Source organism: Dermacentor albipictus, chromosome 6 (assembly GCF_038994185.2).
Source record: "Dermacentor albipictus isolate Rhodes 1998 colony chromosome 6, USDA_Dalb.pri_finalv2, whole genome shotgun sequence".
NCBI classification, from domain to species: Eukaryota; Metazoa; Arthropoda; class Arachnida; order Ixodida; family Ixodidae; genus Dermacentor; species Dermacentor albipictus.
The window spans coordinates 77202619-77223173 of NC_091826.1; the positions used below are offsets into that span (position 1 = coordinate 77202619).

General features: G+C 49.9%; 1 protein-coding gene across 1 annotated transcript in view; it reads left to right on the plus strand.

Moving 5' to 3' along the window:
- The window catches only part of LOC135897132 (voltage-dependent calcium channel subunit alpha-2/delta-3-like), a 197675-nt gene that overhangs the window by 58845 nt on the left and 118275 nt on the right, over nucleotides 1-20555 (plus strand). The window lies entirely within an intron of this gene.

Below are 20555 nucleotides of genomic sequence, written 5' to 3' on the forward strand. Positions count from 1 at the left end.
CCGATGGTGCAATACTGACCTGCAGCTGCGCATTTGGGCGTTGGGCTGTCCGTGGGCGAACCAGCCAACGAGTGAGCAATCGCGGGGGCCTTTCTTGTGTGCCAAGTTAAATGTGGTATTGTGCCCGACCTGCCCGCCGAAGATTTGCGTGCATTCGTAAGCAGTGAAATGCTTGTGCTGCGTAGCTGTCGCCCGATCCAGCAGTTCGCAGCCTTCGCCTCTCAAAGCTGTTCCAATGCAGATTTCTCTCGCTGGTGCTAGACGTGTCAGTCCATGAAGTGCCATCGTCATTGCTGTCGCGCTGTCGCGGTCGTAATGTCGTCGGTCCTCGTCGTATCACCGTCGTCATGCCTCGAGCTGTCGTCGACGGACACAGTCGAGCCAAGAGCGAAAGCTTGGCCTATTGAGGCCTCATTAAATAAAATGTGAGATTTGTCTTGCGCTACGAAACTCGCAGTAATGCGTCGGGCTAGTTGGCTCATGGTAAAGTATCTGTTTTTTCTTTTAATTCCGGGTATTTCCCGCAGTGCCTATGCAGCAAAAAAAGGGAAAAAGAAAAGACTCGCCATCCCGGCCCTGCGGAAGTGGGTGTCCGGCGAAGATGTGGACAACCGCCACTAGAATTGCTAAGGGGGTTATTTTGTATAAATACGAAATTGTTACATGGCCCGGGAAGAGAAAATCCGGCGTCAACATTCTGTGATTCCAAAAGCCATGTGATCGAGTGGCGGCATCACGTTTCACATGATGACGAAGTTGATTACGTCATCACCTCAAACGTCACGGGGTGATGACTTCACACTGTAAGAACAGTTTACACCCTTTGGAGTGCCCCTTCAGCCACACAACAATAATCATGTGCTTTGATGCGTTTCCTTTCTTTAACGCTGCGAGCCCGGTGCTTTTCAGTAACGAACGGCACGCGCGTTATCAGCATGATAGCATTGCCGACAGGAAATGCTATCGTGCTGATAACGCGCATGCCGTTCGTTGCTGGAAAGTACCGGACTCCCAGCGTTAAAGAAAGGAAACGCATCAAGGCAGATGACGATTATTGTTGTGTGGCAGAAGGGGCTCTCCAAAGGGTGTAAACTATTCTTAGAGTGCAAACTAAAGTTCGCCTGATGACATCATCACATCAACCGTTACGCTACGTGATAACGGCATCGACACGTCAGGATATTACCTGAGGACGTAATGGGATAAAGTCGTCGCGTGAAATATAACGTCACGCTATGACGTCATTGTGAAATGTTTGTCACCTGATGACGTCATGTGATGCCTCCTGGAGAAGCAGCACACTGTGTGCATCCCGCTTTGCACTGTCTCCGTGATCGGCCCATCATGAAGTAACGGGATTACGCAATAACGTCAATCGTCACGTGATTACGTGATCACACCAAAGGTCACGTGATGGCATCATCAACTCAGAAAGTATTTGATTTGATAACGGCATCGTCATGTGACGACATCACCTGATGACATAATCTGATGACGTCATCAATCAAAGGTGACGTCACGCGATGACGTCATTGCGAAGTTATTTTCACCTGATGACTTCATGTGATGTCTCTTGGAGAAGCAGCACACTGTGTACTTTTTTGTGTGTGTGAGCAAAGGTTGTGCACGCGGACACGAAAAATCCCGACCAACTAGCGGCTACCAGCTTCGCTGTAAAAGGGACACACGCAAAAGAAGGCAAGCAGCATTGTGTGATGCAGGTAATGCTGCAGCCACTTACAACGCACGACAACGGGTTAAAGAGAGAGACCCGCGTAAATACAGCGCTGACATTCAAGTGAATCTTTATGCGAATATCGGCTTTTTATTCAGGAATGGCCAGGGCTTTCTGGTCGCCAGTCACAATGATGCGTAAAGATACCCATATAATTTCCGTATAAGTATGATTAAGGTTTGCCCTTCTACTTCAGATCGAAGCTTTTATAATTACCTTGTCCAGACGCTTCATCATAAACGTATATTGAAAAAAATTAAAGTGAGCCCTTGCGACAGCGAAGGGCAAGGTTTTAGGATCTAGAAGTTTTGCCGATATCGCAGCTCCACCTTCGTTAATCTAACATTCGCGCATCTCCCAGGCATTGCCTCCGAAAACTAGCAGCCAGTAGACAAACAGCTCCGCGCATTCCACGAACTGGTAACTGTTGTGACTGATGTTGCGTTTGCGAAGCTTATTCGTTACACACAGGGTTATGAAACCGTAGTGGATGAACTTCGGCCATTTCCTTCAGTATCGGAATGCGCCAGTCGTGTCAAGCAATCGAACCCGCGACCTTGTGCTCCTCTGTAACGATCAGCAGCACAAAGCAGCCACTACAATGCGCAGGACGTGTTTTTTTTTTTTGTGGATCAGTTTTTCGTCTCATACGGTGGAGGGATGGCATGAGTTTCCCACAATGTTTCCGGCTGCAGAAGGAGCGGAAAATGTAACAGCCTTCGAAGTAAATGATTCCAGAGTGTTTTGTGGATTTCTGACCCCGTGACGTGGTTTCTTTTCATTTTCTAACATACTTTTTACATACTTGCTTCCGTTATGCGAAAAGGAAGAGCAGTAACCTATATAAGGTGACTCATCGCTTTATTTTATTCGCTTTCTTTTATTTTCATTTCAATAAAAAAAAAAGCGCAGAGCCAGAAGTCGAATTGCCTGGTTGCCTTCTTTCCTTCTTTCTTTTCTTCCTTTTTCTTTCTTTCTCTCTTTCTTTCCTTTTTCATCGTTATGCGCAGACACTACAGGACAAAGCATTTTCTTCTTCGCCTGTAAAGCTTCCTTCTTGGCAAGCGAGACGAATGTGAGCAAAACCCAACACGGGAGAGTGATAGTTGAAGACCACTACCGAAGCCTACAATTAGGATCGGGTCATCAAACAACCGTCCACACCCCCTCCCACACACCCATCCCGCTCTCCCTCCCCTCCCCTCCTCCATTAAAAGTAAAAGATGGAATAAGTTGGCGCGGAGACTCAGAATCGATTGCGTGAGAGAGCGAACTGTAGAGAAATTGTCGGTTAGTCGCCGCGTAGATAGATATTAGAGCGCGCTGAATTGTACACGCCAAGTTCAGGAGAGCAGTACACTAGCACTCCAACGTCAGTGCAACATACAAATACGTAGAACGTGTGAAAACATTACCTGATTCGGCGAAATACTTCACTCCACAACAGTGGGTCATCTGTGTGCAGCACCGTGTTTCGGACGGCTCTCTCACTCTCCGCCTGTGTGTGTGCTTGCACGTGCGCGCGCGTGTGTGTATTTGTGTGTGTTTTTGTGTTTGTGTGTGTTCTAGTGTATGTGTAATCACTGCATTCTACCGGTGCTAACATATGGGGCAGAAACTTGGAGCCTGACAAAGAAGCTGGAGAACAAGTTAAGGATCGCGCAAAGAGCGATTCAACACAACTGTTAGGTGTAACGTTAAGAGGCCGGAAGCAAGCGGTGTGGATCAGAGAGAAAACGGGGATAGCCGTTATTATGAGAGAAAAAAAATGGAGCAGGGCAGGCCATGTAATGCGTAGGATGGGTAACCGGTGGCCCATTAGAGTTACAGAATAGGTGCCAAGAGAAGGGAAGCGCAGTCGAGGATGGCAGAAAACTAGGTGGGGTGATGAAATGAGGAAATTTACAGGAGCAAGTTGGAATCAGTTGGCGCAGGGCAGGGGTAACTGGAGATCGCAGGGAGAGGCCTTCGTCCTGCAGTGGACATTAAAAATATATGCTGCTGCTGATCATGATGAGCTCCAATAAGCTATATCATTGGACTCTAAGCAAGAAGTGCACGAGAGGTATCCCGCTGAACAAACACGGGATCCGGCGGCTAGACAGGTCCCGAACAACAGCTCACAGTGTAGCTCTGTCGGTGCCCGCTGCACACCAGGGTCTCGCATTCGCGACTATAAGCATTACTGTGTCGAAGAAAATGCGTGATGTCGCCTCGTCAGAGTAGTTACTGCACTGATGATGCGCAGCGTGTCAAAGAGTCTGTTTTATGGAATCATGGCGGCTTGCGAGTAGGCTAAGGCCGCAGCCAATAAGGCTGAGAAGCAATGGCTTGACCGAGCCCTTTGAGCACATAAGGTCGTTTTGAACAGACGCAACATAAGTGGGAAATGTTTGTGGAAATGCTATCCCGTGGGTCGGTGCCCGCGCTACCTCAGGTTCCAAGAGTTACGTAAACGTACGCCTTCATTCCTTCACACGCGGGGTTTTCATTGAAACCTTTGCGAAAGACGCACTGACGCGCTCGTTTAATTAAGGCATAATTCGTTGTAAGCAATTCTTAAAGCGGGGAGGGGAGGTGATGCGCCATTTTGGTTCTTTCCGTTGCAGCTCATTGTGTCGACTCAGCCGTTTCAGGAATAGCTCAGCCGCGACTGGCTGAAGCTCTTGGCCATTCCTGGTCCTCGCTACGTGAAGTGCCTCATGTGGTCATATCGCACCACCGGGGCAAGTCAGTGGGGGACTAGCCCTAGTAGTGATGCGATAAAACTGAGGTCAACGAACTCGTTGGTTAGGGGGCTTTGTTTCTTTTAATTTAGTTAATTTCTCTCACCTGCAGGCCAGGCTAGGCTCTTGTAAGGTGCTGCTTTCGTGAGTAAAGACAAACACTTGACAGCTGTTCCTACAGCACAGAGTTCTGTGCTCGGTCGGTCGGTCGGTCGGTCGGTCGGTCGGTCGGTCGGTCGGTCGGTCGGTCGGTCGGCCGGTCGGTCGGTCGGTCGGTCGGTCGGTCTACATCGCACCGCGTTTTCCGAATACATCGAGACACACTTGCCGCCAGCCGAGCCGGCGGCGCTGCTTTTGAGGGCACCTTACTCGTGTTCTCACTGTGTCCTATTCGGCGCTAACGGAGGTCATTTCAAAGTCGCGAATGTCGATGCCGCAGCCGAACACCACATGAGTAATTGGTGTTGCGAAGCAGGGGTGAGGGGGTGGGGGCGAGGGCCGGCAACGGAAGATAAATTTCAGTGCGCGTGGATACGCACCCATTTACGCGCGCACACACACTCGCTCACTAATACACACTCTCCCTCTTTCTGTCGTTTACGTCAGTTGGTTCTTGGGGAAAAGCTCTCGAATCGGAATCCACACGGAGAAAGTACTTTCGCAGATGATTGGGGGGCGATAGGTGAAGAAAGAAAGCGAGAGAAGAGAAGCAAGAAAGGGGATAAAAGCACCGTGGTATTATGAGTTACGAGATGTGGAGACACAAAGAAAGTGTCAAAGTGCCACTCGTACGTGTCACGAGCATTGAGCTTTGCAGCGGCAAGGAATGGAAACCGCCGGACTCGAGACAGGAAGCGGGTGAAAAAGAAAGGCAAGCAAGCAGCAGCAGAGACAATAAGAAAGAGATGAAGCGAGGTGAGAGCGTGTGGGAACCGAGATGGAGCTATTTCTCAGACCCGTGAGCTCCGCTCGTTTTCTTCCCTGCCGCGTTCGTTCGTTCGTTCATTCGTTCGGCCGGATAGGGCGTATAGTGAGCACACTCCACACCGGGGTGGCCCGAGGAGCTCCATAACAAGTCCGCGTTCTCTCTATATAGTGTGCTACATACGCCATAATACTCGCTGACGACTAAGCTCCTTCCCGAGGAATTTCGCTTCCCGAAGTCGACTCGAGCGCTGTATGTACGTGCCGACTCCTTTTATATCCGCGCGACTCGAAAATGGCTCGGTCAGTTTGTCTTGCCGTTGTTTTTCTTTTTTTTGCGCTGTCGAGGAAAGCGCGAAGTGCTTCGAACACGTGTTTCGAGCGACTCCTGTATTGATTTCTCTCTAGCTTTCTGTCAGCGCTGCTTTCTCTCTCTCTGGCTCAATTCTTTTTCTTTTCTTACCCTCTTCGGTTCCCTCTTCTCATTTCTGAAGCCGACTGATCTCCACGAAGGGGCCCGCGTCATTTGCCGTGGTTATTGAGCACCCCCCCCCCCCTCCTTCGCGCTTCCTGGCGACACGGAATGGGCCGCTGTGCGTGTGTGGGCTTTTCGCTGTGACGAGGGGTTTCTCCTGCAGTTGAAACAGTTTCGAAACTTCGTTTTTCTTTTTTTAGAAGAGCTTCATTTCGAGGACCGCCGCTTCGGCATCGTGGGAGCGAGAATCGTCGTGACAGTACAAGGACAGGGATGCGTTCACTAGTTAACTTTCTTTCTTGTTTGCTCTTGTTTTGTTCTCGAAACGGTCGGGATCCGTTTTTCTACCGAAAGGCTTAACAGGTTCGCCAAGGAAATGATCCGGGCCGTGCGTAGCCTCTATACGAGCGAATTTCTCCAATTTTGCTTCTTGCGTTACGTGTGTCCTACATTGATGGCGTGTCAGCTGTCTCACGGGTCGCTTGCTTATCGGAGAAAGATGTGTGATTGTAGTCCTCCCCCTCCCTCTCTTCATCTCTCTGTTACGGCTTCTCACAGCGCTATTCAAAACTGCGCCGTTGAAGACGAGACGAGTGTGAGGCGTTTAACATTGTCGGGTGGGGAGTTGCAAATGAATTTATTGAAACAAAACGCACGGGATGTTGTGCGGGCTGGTGGCCCCTTCTACGTGGGTCACCGGCTCCATTGTATATAGAAGGGCGAGGAATTGAGGAATCGAGGAGCCATGATTGTTTTTCACTTCAATGGTACGTGCTTCCAAGGTACACCAATGCGATGCCTATTAATGATACCTGACTTTTAGGAGAAGCTTCTGTCTCTTAGCCTTCCGATATGAACGCCTCTATGACTTAACTGTTTCTTTGTTCTTTTTTCTCGAAAAGAGAAACTCAACCAGTCTCTCGTGGTAGAGCCGTTCTGGGGCGTTAAATACAGTAATTAAAAAATAAAATTTCTTGCGAAAAGTTCGTGCATTGCATCTTTTCTCTGCACTGCTGCTCCCTGTCCGATGAATTATCTCTGTACACTAGAATTGCGAAAATGCCCACTATAACCGCCCACTCTCGCGCTGGTTTAAACAGGCGCGCTAGAATCGAAACGAGGTGTCCCGAAAACGATCGTTCAAACTCGAAACTTCCGCATTAAGCTACTTGGGTGCTCAAACTGGAATAGTTTGATGCTTTCGTTTTCCTTACGTGTCACGGTACGTGTGAAATTCGCATATACCATCAGTTTTCACAAACTGGCAGTTTCGAAACGCCTAACCGTCGGGCTCGGCTGGTTGCCCCTCCCCTCCCCCCCCCCCCCCCCCCCCGCCGTAGCAACCAGACTCCAACACGAGACAGTGCGGCGCCACCGTCGAGGTCATCTGCTAACGGTTCGCTAATTGAGGCGACGCGGCGTGGGCCGCGGCTTTCCGCCAGCAGTCGGCGGCCCTGTTGTGGCGTTGATGTGCGCCGCGGCCCGCCGTCGCGGCGTCGCTGGACTCTCCGCTTTCCCAATTAACGCCCGCCTCCAAATGTCCCGCGATAAACTCGCCGGGTCGCGATATTTCCCCTTTCGGGAAATGGACAGCACATACGCGTGCGCGACGGACGGACGGGCGAGGGAGCGGTCCGCGCCCGACGCATCGGGGCTTTCCGTTATACCGTCACCAGTGTGCTCTCCCTCTCTCTCTTTCTCTCTTTCCCGTCCGTTTCCTCCTTTCTTTTTCTTTTGTTGTCATTTTTCGTTCCGCTGCTGTCGACGCCGCGCTTTCCTACAAAAATTACTAATGCGATACCAGGTGCCAGGTCTGCCGGAGCTGTTTGTTCAGCCATGATTATTCAGGCCGCGCGGGAGTGACTCCTCGTGCAAATTCGGAAGACTTCGTTGTCCTTGCATGCGAGGCTTCAGGAGTGGCGATGGGCAATACGCAGCAACGGAGCCCGGAGCTAGCGCTTTGGTTCCGCGGAGAGGAGGAAGCCAACATATCGCAAAACGCTCCCCCGAGCAGCACTTAGTTTTCTTGATGAACGTGCGCGGGAAGGCGTGCTGCTTAGCTTGCTCATTTTCTGCGCGTAGTTACGCAAAGTCGCCTCCAATTCGTCGTTTGGGCGTCGGGCAACCTTGTGACTTTGCAAATGGAGAACTTCACCGCGACGTTTCGTTATAAATGAGACACTTCGCCATGACTATTCGTGTGGGCGGAAACTTGTTGCTTTCGTGCGATAGGAAAACTGAGATTGATTGAAAATAAATAATCACTGCAAGAAACTTTTGAAGCTACAGGTACGAAAAAATTAGACAAATCCATGTGGTACCCATCGTGTACGTCATAATGGAGAGATCGCAGCGCCAGAGGTCCTTGTAGCAATTTTGGTAATAAACTCAGTGGTTCGAGCCGACGCATCGGGGCCATCTATTACCGTCATCAGGCGTACTCTTCCCGTTCGTTCACTGTCCTTTATATTATTTTTGTTTCCCAATCGGCTACGTCATGAAGTTTCCTTTAAAATAAAGTTGGTTGATCCGTCTTTCGGAAGGATAACAGAAAAGAGAAACGTATATTCCAAGAAGCACAGGACGGCAGCTTCTCTGCAGAGTCAGAAATACAAGCCCATAAATGGGCACAGCCTCGTAGTAATTACTGTTTCACTGGAAGGGCGCCGCAATGACAGCGATAGCAAGCACGCGAGACTTGTTGCAAAGGGGCTGATAGCCTGTGCCGCTGTGCAGTGTAAACAGCACCCATGAGGCTACCAGGCGTCATAGCATATCTGACTGCGGCTGTTTGGTGGCTGTTCTCAGTAACAACTGATCATTGACGCCCTGGTCGCACGGCCGCTATGGGGCTTCCGCGCAGCTTGCGGGGTTGGCAGCCATAGAAAAAACTCCTAGCTGACCTCCAACCTGTAGCCGAGAAAACACGTGACAGGCAAAAATTGGGAATTGCTGGCTAAAAAAGAAAGAAGTGAAAAACGCGAAGTTCTTGTCTTTCAGCGAAAATTACGTTTCAGAACAAAAAGGTGGACGTTTCTCTTGTATATTGATGGTGGTTTCGTAACTTGCGTATATTAGGCAGATTTTTACGTGGACAGATCACTACAGGAAACTCTGGCGCTAGTGTCTACAGTAGCCGCAAGGATGGCTGTGCAGCCAACCTAAGAGCGACGGGCACTACTTAAGTTTGACTAAACTTCGTGCTTTTTCTTTCTTTTTTTTTATCTTTTGCTGCGATCGGCGCTGTCGCTTTCCAGATTAACCATCTCCAACGATATGTTCCGTTATTAAACGAAACTGTTTGCGGCGAGTATTCGCGTTAGCTTAAACTAACCTCCTTTACGCGTCTGGAAAACTATCGTTTCTTCGAAATTCAGAACGATAAAGCCTAATGAATAACGCCGCAGGAAACGTCCCAAAGCGGCGGGATCGCAGCGCCAGTTCCGTCCAGTAATTTTGCTAGGAAACTCGGTGGTTCTCCCGGAGGCATCCGTCCGGGGGCTTTCCGTCGCCATCACCACTGCCTACTCGCCCCTTTTGCCTCTCTCTCTCTTTCTCTCTTTCTCTCTCTCTCTCATTTCTTTTTTTTTTCTTTCCCCCATCAGCCACGCTATTCAACCCGTCCAATCGATCAACGCGCCACCGCACTTACGCGGCGTCGAGAGAGAGAGAGAGAGAGAGAGAAAGGGAGAGAGAGAGAGAGAGAGAGAAAGGGAGAGAGAGAGAGAGAGAGAGAGAGAGAGAGGCCTCTCCCGAGGTGTCCACGGTGAGCGCGCTCATTTTTCTCAATTAGTTGTTTTCCGCGGCGCGCCGGCCCATGGTTCGCGCGCGCCGGTTGTTCGCGCCTTTTTTCCGCGTTGGCCAACTGCCTGGCGCGCGCTTCTCCGGCGCCCGCTCTGTATTATTAACGAAACCGGCGCCATGTCTGTCTGTCCGTCCGTCCGTCGGTCTCTCTTTCGCCGGGATTTCGTATTCTCTCACTCGTAGTGACTCGCTCGCACACCGGCGATCTCCTCACTCCTAGTGATTTCGGGCGCCCGCGTCGTACGAAAGCGCGAGAGCGTTGCGAGAAGACGAAGCTGCGTTTGTACGAACGCCAGTGTAGTATAGCACGTCCCGGTCGTAGCGAATAGGCCTAATGCGCTAAGTGTATAGTTTGATGTACGGTTGAATGAACCCCGACATTACGAATTTCCCGGTGTTACGAGCGAATCGAAATCCGTCGTGTGTTTCGCCATTTGGTTTGATGCATTTGCGAATCCGGTCTTACGAAGGAAGTGGTCACGTTCGTACTCCATTTTTACGAAACCATTCCGCGGGGAAATGACACTGAAAAGGACTGACGCAGGCCTGGGCGCAAGGGATACTTTTGTTGACGTGGGCCTGGCGAGGCTCTTTGCCAGTGCAGCACAACTGTCGGAATACTGACGACACGGATGCCCAGATGGACCGTTTGGCGACAGCCAGTGAAATCTCGGACGCTGTCAGCCTCCTCAGACGATTTTTTGAGTCCGCAGAGGGAACAGAATGGGCTATCATCGCTGTCAAGATATAGCAGAGCTGCCTAAAGCCCTTAGTGACAAACCTTAGGCTGGCTCTCTTCGCTAGACATAGTTTGCAAATAAATAGCACTATTACCCGCTGGCCACGTAAAATCGGGGTCCAGCGGTATCCGATAATTCGCTATACCCAACTAGCGTCCTCTGCAACAAACATTAACAAGCTTTTGTGAAGCACTCGTTATATACAGATTTGTCTCAAATAGAAAAAAGCAATGGGTCAAGCAATCATTGAAACCGAAACTACGCGTAGCAGCCACTAATTTTTTTTTCCGGCACCTTCTGGTGTTTTTTTCTTCAGTGTCACAGGGAATGGCTTTCTCGGTTTCCTAGATCTTGCAAATCTGCTTAGTTCAGTCCTCTCGACCCAATGCACAGTAGCAGCGTGACACATCGAACAGAGAAATTGCGTCATTATGTTTCGGGCGATTTCCGCGAGCCCGAGAAGGCATACCGCGGAATCGACAATTAAAAAAGATTAAATTAGGGGGCCTTACGTTTTGAAACCACAATTTATGATTGAGGCACATCGTATGGATGGACTCGAGAAATTTCGACCACCTGGGGTTCTTTTACGGGCGCCGAAATCGAAGCACACCGGTGTTCTCGCATTTCGCTCTCGTCCAAATGCGGCCGCCGTGGCATGGATTCGATCCTGCGACCTCTTGCTTGGAAGTCCAACACCATAGACACTAAATAAACACGGCCGGTAAGGGTCGACAGTACCCATTGCACTGTTCTTTATGAGCGAGTTGTTTTCCATGAGTATCGGTAAATAAGTTTCGCCTATTTTATATGAAGCTTAATTCGTTTTATTCGGGTTCGTTGCATTCGACTCTAACTGCATAGAAATGCGCAAATATTCGAACATTTGATTTTTTTTCATATATTTTACAACAGCTTCTTGGCTCATGGTTAAGCGAACTCACAGCATTTTACCCCAGTTTTTGTCAAAGTCCGGCTTTTTGACAGGGATGGATGGATGGATGGATGGATGGATGGATGGATGGATGGATGGATGGATGGATGGATGGATGGATGGACGGATGGACGGATGGACGGACGGACGGACGGACGGACGGATGGATGGATGGATGGATGGACGGATGGACGGATGGACGGATGGATGGATGGATGGACGGATGGATGGATGGATGGATGGATGGATGGATGGATGGATGGATGGATGGATGGATGGATGGATGGATGGACGGGTGGACGGATGGATGGATGGATGGATGTTAAGGCTGCAACAGTTGATACCTTAACTGAGTGATGAAAAATTGATTTGGTGTATTTGTTGGGCAATTAGAAAATAGAATGTTAGAAAGTTAAGTGCGCGATGGCAGGCGTGCTGGCTGTGTAACGTGTCACCTTCCCGTCGAGGCAAAATGGAAATTTCCTTTTTGCCTTGACACATTTCTTTTGTCCCCCCCTCTTAACCAACTCTCCTTCTCGCCTCCACATGCTTGCACGCATATCAAGCTCCCCGTGGTGACTTCTCAATTCCGATACCTCTCGGACATCTACGCTAGCCTCGTCCGCTCAATTGGCTGAAAGAAACTGAACTTTATTAAGACGTGTTCAACCGCTCTCTCTCTCTCTTTCCTCATCGGTTGATGGCGATGAAAGGTACGTACGAGCAGCGAGTGCCACCTTGAGAGGGAAAAAAAAGGCGCGGAATCAACTCGACGAGTCGGAGAGCATCGCGGTCGGGAAGCTCGAGCCGAGAGGGTAGACGCCACCTCGCTCGTTAAAGATTTAGACTCCGCCCCACCGAGGAGCTGCAGGCGCGCCAGCTCGATCCGGACGAGAGAAAACGTCATTCCCCCTTGAGACTCTTCCGCTTCGCACTCGCGCTTTCAACAGCCGCGCGAGCGGAAGGAGAAAGGCCCTGGTGCGTTGGAGGTAACGCTTCGGCCGTGGAGCGATGCTGGAGCCCTGGAGGCGGGCCGCTCCCAAAGAGAAGCGCTGCAAGCAGATAACACAGGCGAAGAAAAGGAAGAACAAAACGAGCTCCTGGAAAGAGCTGTAGAGACGCGGGGGCCCGGAGTACGATTTAAAAAAAGGAAAAAAGAAAATGCGAGGCAGACACGAGAATTTCGGAGGAAGCGAGAACGTAAGCCTCGCCTTAGCCGGATACAGCGAGCGGTGTCTGGGGATTGCTCGTGCAAAATCCCCGCGCGCGCGCGCGCGCTGTCTACATTTGCTCGCGGAATAAGCAGCGTGGAGGTAACTCAAAACAAGGAAGCTCGCTTTGCCGCGGACCCTCTCTTTCCTTTGCTCCCCGCTTCCCTCTCTCTCTCTCTCTCTTTTATCATTTTCTTTGTACGTGTTTGGCCAGCGCCCCACTTCCCTCTCTCTCTTTATTTTTTTTTCTTTTCTTTATACGAGTTTGGCCAGCGCGCATACATGCCTCGCAATGTTTAGGCTTGACTACATCTGCAGACCCGTACGACTATTTCTCTTCCTATATTTTTTTGTTATTTTGTTCTTGCACTGAGAAAGTGTAGCGGCTCGATACGGATGGGGGAGAGTCGGGCGAGTGTGCCTGCGATTTTAAGAGCGTTAACGCTCTGTTTTAAAAGCGACGCGAACGATAGGGCGGCAGCGGGGTAGGGTGTAGGGGGCGCGGCAGCGGCCATGGGTTAAGGCTCGTGTTCCCCGCCATTTTTCTTCCCTTCACGGCGTAAACGCGGGAAAGAGGGGAAAGGTGAAGAGGGAAAGAGGTAGAAAAGGTAAAAAAGAGGTAAAAAGAGGGAAAAATATGCAAGGCGTGCGTAGTCGTTGCAGTTCGCATTCGCATTTTCCCAGCTTTGTTGAGGGCGAACGGGAGTCGTGGGTGCGCAGCGATCGCACACGCCAACAGGGACGCCCGTCCCGTCCCGCCGATGTCCCGTCGAGATATGCAAACTACGCCGGTTCCGGCCATGAATGCTTAAAACTGCGAGACGCGAGATTCGGGTCTCATTTATGTTTTTAGCTTTCGCTACATTTTCTTTTCTTTCTTTCCTAAGAAAGGCTAGTTTGTTGCCTCGTCGTCAGGCTTGTCGCGATGAATAAGCCAACGAAAGATAAATTGTCGAAGAAGAAAAATGAACAAAATGTGCGAAGAATTCCTTGTCCGCGCATGACCTCAGGGACACGCACTTGCACTGCGTGAGGTCCACGTTGCTGCGCAGGCGCGAAACATCGAGTGTAATCTCGATACTTTGGCTTTCTGGCTTTGTCGATATGACGAAAAGAAATTGGCGGTTCGAAAATCTCGTGTTGGAATTGAAATCGTACAGAACATTTGGCATGTTCTAATGGAAGGTCGCAGGGTCCAACGAGCCTTAATCGTGGAATTAGTTGGATTAATAGAACACGCTCTCAAATCACCTAAAATGCTAGGCCCAATGTCTTCGGTTTAGGCTTTAGCTCGGGACCTCCTATGCAGATGCACAAGAACGGAGAATTTTTTTTCTCGTAAACCATAACACCAATTTAAATGAGCTTTTTTCATTCAGAAGAAACAATATCTAGTAGCTGCAGAAAGCATCTAATTTATTTACCCCGGGGAATTTTTAGCAGTCTTCTTAAAAATTGCAAAACTTCTAAAAGCTCTACGGTGAAGCATACAACCTTATACCTCAGCTATCCATACGATACGTCTTAGGAGACGTATCATTTTCATTGCTCAGTTATAAACGGCAGCTGATAATAAATTTAAAGCAGACAAAATTCACTTATCATACGCTGCTCTCAAACGCGCCTGTAATTTCTGAAAACGACGTGTACCCGTGTACCATGCATCGCGTGCACGTTAAGGAACCCCAGGTGGCCACACTTATTTCGGAGTACCCCCACTACGGCGTGCCTGATGTAATCATATTGTTCTTTTGGAGCGTGAAACCCCAGTATGTAAGCTTTAAGCTGATGATATCCGGAGGAACCGAACACGCTCAATGAAGACAGCAACCTCGGGTGGTTGCAATTACAGCACTTGATTAAACCTTTCACAGCCGTTTCCCGAGATAGCTGGGGCAGCCACCCTCGCATAGCCCTCGTCACTCCTGAGTGCGCTCGTTTTGTGTTTTCAGCACAATTCTTGCGTCTCCAGGAGCAACTCTTGGAAGGAAGAAACATTGTGTATTGCTTTTGCTCTCGCCGGTGCGGTCATCTAAATATACAAAAAAGTTATGTTAGTTTATCTATCTGAGTGCCCTGTATCATCAGGGCAGCCCTGGCGAAGCAGGTTGGTCCGCACTTTGACAGACTAAGATATTGCTACGCGTGTGTGGTATTCGCTTGTTCGAACGAGACGCGTGGGCGCTATAACTCGAGAAAAGAGGAGGAAGAACGAACTGGGCTCGCGCTGTGAATGTAACCGGTCAGCGTTGCAACCGCTGTTGTAAATATAAACTGGAAATAGTTGCTCGTCTTACTGACTCGTCCTTCGCGTAACAATGTGGTGGAGGTGCGGGGTACTGTTGATGTTGATGTTATGAACTGTTGATGAATCATGTAAGGGAAAAAACAGATGATGAAGAACCTTCTACGCATCATGGATTGTTCGCTGAACCAGCAGGCAGGAGAGAGAGAGAGACAGAGAGAGAGAGAGAGGAAAAGCAGGGAGGTTAACCGGGCGCGCGTCCGAACAGGCACGAAAAGACAGTGGAAACTAAGGAGCAGTCGAAAAAAAGGCTGTACCCACATGGTTAACAGGTTTGTTTTAGCGTTTCAACGTCTACCCTTCGGTTTTGAATGAAGCCGTATCGGAGTGGCACTCGCGTTTGCCCACCTATGGTTGTTAAACGTGCACCGGTCGATATGTCAGTCCGTCAAAGTTCTTGCGTCGCTTACCAGCCGGTTGAATCGCAATTGCGATTGAATAAGTGCACGTGGACTGTTCTCAAAGTGCGGCGTGATTACTCACCGCAAGGGCATCCGGAACTTTCACCTCTGTGGTTATGCCAATCAGAGGGCTGCAGTGCGGAACCTTTATGCCGTTTGCAGAGTGATTAAGTCGACGCAGCGTCACGTATTCCTGTTACTCGAGCCACCGTTTACGTACATTGCTCTCAGTCTAATATTCCTTTTGCTCACGACTGTAATTCAACAAACACAGGGAGCGACATTGGCTACGACTGCGCGCACATAAATTTCGACTCGGGCTGCGAATACCGCATCCATCTTTCATGTCCCCCGTAATCTGACCAGAGAGGATGCGCGTGCGCATACACGCCCATTCGTGCACTTTCTCATATCAGTTCACCTGTTTAGCGAGACCCACACGGGCGCAGAACACACAGGGCCTCATATATAATCTATCTGCAAGAAGATTCGAAAGTGCCCGAGAAAGAATCCAGCGCGAAGTCGACGTGCAGAGCAGCAGGAACGTCGCGAAATGGAGGTCTGACACAAAAGCGCTGCCGCTGCTGGAAGAAGAGATTTCGCGAGAAATTCCGTCGGTGCATGGGGGTACAATGGGGGCATCGTCTTTGCCCAAGAAAGCGTAGATTCCAGAAACGTTTCTTCCTTCCTTTCACTTTTCATTCGTTCTCTCTTTCTTTCTTTTGTTGCGCGCAACGGGGAGTCAACAACAGCTAAAGAAAGGGGGAATTCAAGGCGAAAGGCGGCAGTCAGAAAGCGGGACGAGCAGGGATTGCAGAAGCGTAAGGCAGCGACGCCACGCTGCCTCGCAGCAACGTCGAGATTAAAAAGTAGGAGAAGGAAACGAACGGGCAAGACGGCAGAGGCGACCGCTGGCGGCAGCGTCCTCTTGATGAATCGGCGTTTCCCCCCGGGGGGAGCCGTCGTCGTCGCGTTCGTCTTCGCGGAGGAGCTATTGAGATAGAAATGGCCGAAAAAAAAAGAAGGGAAGGGCGCGCTCTACGGTTAAGCGAGGACCCAGACACGGTATACCGTTGAGGAGAAGCGGCGCGTATACCGGTTTCACCCGTCTGTAAGGCACGTGCGAACGAACGGGTAGGCTTAGACATCGTGCGAACAACGGAAGAAGGACGTCCACCTCTAGAAAAGACGAAATTATATAGTCTGCGCCGACGGCAAGAAGATGTTTGCGGTACTTCAGATTTGAAGCCTCCTGTCCGTGTTATTACATGGATCACTCTTTAATCAAATAATAAAGACTCCGAAGTGCCTCTCGCATTTGGGTAGCGACGTGAGCAGCAGCTAGATGTTGATTGTACGTTCGGTCGTGGTAAGCTTATCGTCATTATGATTACCGCTTTCGTTTACAATATTTCAGTTTGTTGAAGCGCTGAGAGGAAGGAAGTAGCGGAAGGCTCTTCTTGCTCACTCTCTACACAGCGGCCCATCTAAGAGAACAGAACGGAGCCGGTCAGGATTAAATCCTGCACCAACAGTGGGAAGAAGTGCACACACGCTCATAAACCTGAGTTCACACTGTCTGTACAATAGAAAGCAACTTCGGAGACTCGGTCAGGCCCGCAGAAACAGAGGCGAAGCTAGATAATCGTATGAGCGTTTATTTTATTCGATTTGATAAGAATAAATCGACGAGCCTATCTGCCATCTTACAGCCTTCTGTCTGATCTATCTATCTATCTATCTATCTATCTATCTATCTATCTATCTATCTATCTATCTATCTATCTATCTATCTATCTATCTATCTATCTATCTATCTATCTATCTATCTATCGTTCAGTATACCTCATTTTTGACATCACAACGGGTACCAATTGTGCCCTCCATGCGCGTTATTTAGGACGTTTCCTCTCCGTAGAACGCATATACCACCGTGTGTGGATACAGCGCTCGCCACTCCAGCCCATTCCGCCAGCGCCGGTCGATCTTGTTTTGCTCCCAGCGACGTCCGCGACGGCCCAAGCATCGCTTCGTTGGCGGGGCGCCCTCTCAGCACGTCTTCCGGGCAATCATCGAAACGGCGGGTAATTTCGCCGCCTCCTAACGCGCGCCGCGCTGCTCCCAGCCTGCCGACGCCTGACCCGGAGATACAGATAATCACCTGGCAAGCCATGAAGTTCGCTCGCCGCCGAGGTTTGCCCCTTTTGGGTCATGACGGCGTGTTTTGATGGCTTCCGGGCAACTCAAGCGTTCAGGGCGATCGTCGGGAAGGTCTTTTTTTTTTGTTTCGAAATCACGTCGAGAGTGGACGGGTAAGCCGTGGCCGACCGCCGCTGCAACTTCGACAAATTCGAGGCGCCTGTCGAAGTGCGGTCCTTAGCGTTATTTCGATTCTCGAGGGAGTGACCAGTATACACGGGTTCCGATTATTGCAAAAAGAAAAGTGAGAACGATATCGTGGGGCGGGACTGTCAACAGCCGCGTTGTAGGCTTAGCGACTTACCGGTTGCTTTTACGCAGTCGCCCGTATTTCTTGTCGCTTTCGCCTATTCCTTGCCCTACTGCGTTTTCCTTCCGCTGAAGTGACCTCATTGTAGCGTCAGAGACTAGCTTCGCGCTTGGTGTTTGTTTCAGCATAAACTTTGCTTGTATAGACTTCATCCTTGATACTCTGCTCGGTATGGACCTAGCGTTACTTCTTTTCTATAACTTTCACGTTTTTAGCGCACGAAAAGGGTCGAAAGACAGAAGTACGACGCGGACATAGCGTTGTGTCCGCGTCGTACTTCTGTCTCTCGACCCTTCTCGTGCGCTAAAAACGTAAAAGTTACCGAATACCAACATGCCCAAACTTAGCTCTTTCAAGACACTTGTTTCTTTACGTTGCAGGTTTCATCATCTAACCTATATGAGTAACACAAACTTTCACCAATTCATCTGTTGAAAACAGCTTCAGTAGTGCGTTCTCCAGCGTCCTGCTCCCGCCCGCCACTGTTTGTTTGTATTAGTATTGATTGCGTTACGCGGTCCTGTGGCATGTAGTGAGCCCACGCGAAAGCATCGCCTCACAATTGCAAGATAATCCCCCGCACCCTCCTTTGTTTCGTATTCATGGAAAGGATGGAGGAATGCATCCGGAACACGCCTGCCTTCCACGCTGCGTGCACCTGTTCCATCACACCGGTCTCCGGATGCTGGAGGGGAGAGCAGTGGGTGTTCCATACATTTTTAAAGGACATGGTTTCCCTCGATGAGGTTGCGAATGCTTAGCTATCCGTCTAGTGCTCGTCTCCCCCTTAACATCATCCTGTGAGAGAACATGCTAATTAGCTACGCGGCGATACCAAACGCATTGTCCTCTTTTGTTCTTGTTCGTCACGTATCTTTTTTATTTGCTTGTTTCAGTATCGATGAAGCACACACTCAAACACAGACGCACGCTCTCGCCCGCTTGCTCACTCACTCACTCACTCACTCACTCACTCACTCACTCACTCACTCACTCGCTCGCTCACTCACTCACTCACTCACTCACTCACTCACTCACACGTTCGCGTAAAACACATATATCTGCACACAAACCCCAAGGCACCCTCGTTTGCCTCGCACTCCCAAATTCCAGCAATGTAGGCACGCGTTGCGTGCACGCGGTCGTCATCTGCAGAAACAAAGAACATACGAGTAAAAAGGAACGCGCGAAGAAGCCGCGGGTAAAACGCGCAGGGAGAGAATCTGTGGAAAGGGAAGAGAACGCGCACAGAAATGCGTAGGCGCGTTCCCTAGCGCTAGAAAGGGGAGCGACGGACGGGCACGTTATGCTCCCATGACGGGTACTGCGCGGTTGTCCCTACTCTCCCGTACCATTCTGGTTCTCCGTGGCGGCGGCCGCCGTCTTTGTTACACCACAGCACCCTACGGGGGGACGATCGGAGGCGGCTGCTGTAGCGTGCGCTGTCGTGTGCCTCTGGTCCAGGACGAGACGCAGCGCAGCGGAGTTCAGCAGCGCGATTGATCGCCTTCGCGGCATAATAGCCGACGCCACCCGCCAGGCGGTTGGAGGGGGGAAAAACCCAAACGCGGGCGAGGGAGAGAGCGTGTGTCGCATTCGGAAAGCCGTCTCCCGGACCCCTCAGGTCTTTCGAATGCGCGTAAGACATTGGGGATTGCGTGGGGAAATCGCTCTTTTCCTTCTCTGGATGGCTTTCTTCGGCGGCCTCAATAGGAAACAAAGCTTTGATATACGTTTTTTTGTTATTTTCCTTTGTTGCGTGTTTGCGTCTGTGGGTGAGTGAGAAAGAGCCGTGGAAAGACGGTAGCACGCTTCTTGTAGGAATGTGGATTCAAGGCAAAAAAAAAAGGACTTGTCGATCCTGGGTTGAATACCCTACGACATATTGCTCCCAATTGTCGAATAACCACCAAAGCTGCCGTTGATATTTCGCGTCTTTTCATCTTGGTTTTCCTTTGTTCTTCCGGTCAAGCCCAACTCCTACCTCATTGGTAAATGATTTCTCACGCGATTATACATTTCTCGTTCTTTTTTCTTTCTTTGGAACATCTTATGTATTCCTCCCGTTTCAATTCTGACGCTTGGAAATTCCCTCGAGAATCACACTAGGAATTCCGCGCACCATTTGCCTCGTTTCGTTCATTCTGTACTCGGCCTTTCTGAGTGCTGTATTTCGAAGCGGTGATCCCAATCGGTCTGTCCAATCCTTATCGCCTCCGAGTGGGGGAATTCCCGAGCGGTTTGTCAGATCGCAATGAAAGACGACGCCGAAAGAAAATTCGTGTCGAGCATGCAACTCTTCGATGATCGCTTTGTTTTGCACATGTCTGTGCACGTAAAAGAAAAGGAGAAAAGGAAAGAGCCAAACAGAGAACACACCTGTGACACGCGGCTTACCGAACTAATCTCGCTAATGCTCCGCGGAGACACGGACTCCGGCACGGCAACCGTGCTTTCGAGTCACGGCCTCTGTTTAACAAACCGTTACGAGGAACTGGTCGTACAGTGTGGCTTCCCTGACTCCTTTACGCATCTCGTTACGGGCCTCAACTGTGTTCGTGTAACGTCGATCGGTTAACCCCGTAATGTCGATCATATCGCATGCCGCGTGCAGACACTCTGGCACCCTCATGTTGTTTTATGACGCACTGTAGAATGACGAATGCACACAGGATCATTGACGAGTCGCTTTCCAGAAGGAAATATTTAAATAGGTATCTCAAAGCGCCAAACCGCACATATCGTGTTCAGTTGTTCGAGTGGCTATTATTCTTTTTTTTTCCTTCTTATG